The 2,383-nt window shown below is 48.6% G+C and overlaps 1 pseudogene; it reads left to right on the top strand.

Annotated features, from left to right (window-relative positions):
• The first annotated feature begins 268 nt into the window (after positions 1 to 268).
• LOC138304416 (COP9 signalosome complex subunit 8 pseudogene) lies at positions 269 to 1,551 on the top strand (annotated as a pseudogene).
• The last annotated feature ends 832 nt before the right edge of the window (positions 1,552 to 2,383 follow it).

Below are 2,383 nucleotides of genomic sequence, written 5' to 3'. Positions count from 1 at the left end.
TACCAAACTACATGTCTGGAGCTTAACACTATTACAATTATGGTGTTTCCAGTGTCAAATGGAAGGTTGGTGACATGGTGTTGCTGAAGGATCCTGGGTTTAGAACCAAGGGCAAGTCAAGCTTCAAAGGTCCTTTCTGCATTAAGGAAGTTAGGAAGAATGTGGTTGTACTTGATAATGGAGACGTGTGGAGCATGTCTAGAATAGTGAAATGGAATAACCGGGTGGTAGATTCCCCTGACTTAAGAGAGGCTGATTAGGTAGCTTACACTCTCGGGAGGATGCCTGGGGCGGTGATGGCTGAGAGTCCGCTGAGCTTCCGGAAGATGCTGGAGCAGAACGAGGAACAAGAGCTAGAGGCCCCTGGAGGGATTTCCACACCACAAGTGTACAGCCAGCTTCTTGCACTATATCTGCTGCATAATGACATGAACAACGCAAGATATCTCTGGAAAAGGATTCCACCAGCAATTTGCTCTGCAAATGCAGAGCTCGGAAATATTTGGTCTGTGGGACAGAGGATTTGGCAGAAGGATTTTCCGGGAATCTACACATCAATCAGCGCACACTCATGGTCAGAGAACATTCAAGTCATCATGGAGGCCCTAAGAGACGCAACAAGACAGCAAGCTTTTGGCCTGGTGTCACAGGCCTACACTTCCATCTCTGCTGATGACTTTGCTACCTTTGTGGGGCTTCCAGTTGAGGACGCTGTGAAAGGTGTGTTGGAGCAGGGCTGGCAGGCAGATTCAGCTACACGAATGGCGATGCCCAAGAAGCCAGAGTCCTCCCCCGTGGCTTTGATTCCGAACGAACAGCAGCTGGCCAGACTCACTGACTACGTGGCCTTCCTTGAAAATTGATAATCTCTCCCGCTCAAACCCGCCTCCCCCAGCCCTTCGCGAGGTTCCAGGCCAAACCGGGGAAATCCTGAGCCTTGGATGTCCTGCGCACTCCAGCCTGAGAGTCGGTTCTCCTCCCCCATCTCCCCCTCCCCTCACCAGGAGAATGGAAAATCTGATGTCCGTCGAGCGGGAACCGGCCCGGAACCAGATGTTTGCAGAAAGGAAGCTGGGGTTGTCACAGTTTCTGCTCCCCACGGTCTCTGCGCACAGCGGCATCTGCTTTCCGTTGGACTTTAGAATTAGGCCGTGCGCTTCGGGCCTGCACCCCTCTGAAAACTCATCAAAATCTCAAGCCTATCTTCTGTATGTTAGTTTTGGGCCCAAATTTCATTTCGCGTGAGAGACTGAGTCTGGCGTTCTGCCTGTCGTGTGGGGTGTGCGATGCGTCATAGTGGATTGCCTTTAGTAAATCCCACATAAAACCTATGGACCTTCATCCCCCGTCTCTGTAACGGTCTCCAATGCGGACAAAATTCTCAAGAGCACAAAGTGTGTCCTTCTCATGGATGGTTGGTGTGTTGGAGCGCGCGCGCGCTTGTGTGAGTATTTGCAGTGTCTTGGGGTAGCCGATAAGTGTGTTCTTTATCCATAAAGCGCAAAAGGCCTATGACCCTTTGTGCTTTACTACAGTGGTGTAGTTCCTCCCCGCCTAGAATCGGGATGCAAAACAATTTGGTGACAGGCTGAGGACAGATCTAACACACTAAACACCTTTGAACCACCCAAACCCGACAACTCTTCAGAAATGTTGGGTAAGGGTTGGCGATCTACCCATATATGCCTGTTAAGGTCTCTAAGGTTCACACACATACGGATCTGTCTCCCCTTGTCTTTCGGTGCTAGAACAATGGGAGCCAACCACTCAGACGATTCTATCTCTTCAATTACACCAGCGCACAGAAGCTTATTCAACTCTGCTCTGAGTGGTTCTAACATCAACTTAGGAACTCTTCTCACCTGGTGCACAGAAGGAACAGCACCTTTCTTCAGGATAATTTTGTGTTCGAAATTGGTTAAACATCCTAATTTGTCACTAAATACTTGGGGGAACTCCTTAAGGATCTCAAGATTATCGTTTTCGTCATTCACCACCATAACCTGACACTCAGAGTTGGGGTCTAACTTAATTTCCATGTCACGCTGGTGACGCCAACCTAGCAGGTTATTTCCACGCTTCGCTACATAAACTTTCCCCACAGTGGTTTTGTTCTGAAATTGAATCCTCATGACCTTGTACCCAATTACTTCTATCCTAGTGCCACCATAACTAACAGGATTGATATCAGGCTTAATTAAGGAATGAAGGTCCTCCCCAAATATCGCTCGCCAATTCTTGTCCCCCACCATGGTGTAAGGAGATCCTGAGTCTGCTAAAACTGTAATTATTCTGCCATCAAGCTTAATAGCACACTCAGGCATGACGACTGGCCCAGTATCGCCAACTCCACCATTGTTCTCAATATGGTTGATATCAGGTT

The sequence above is a fragment of the Pleurodeles waltl genome, chromosome 7 (assembly GCF_031143425.1).
Source record: "Pleurodeles waltl isolate 20211129_DDA chromosome 7, aPleWal1.hap1.20221129, whole genome shotgun sequence".
Taxonomy (NCBI): Eukaryota; Metazoa; Chordata; class Amphibia; order Caudata; family Salamandridae; genus Pleurodeles; species Pleurodeles waltl.
The sequence above is the reverse complement of the archived record's forward strand: the minus strand, read 5'-3'. Positions and strand labels throughout refer to the sequence as shown.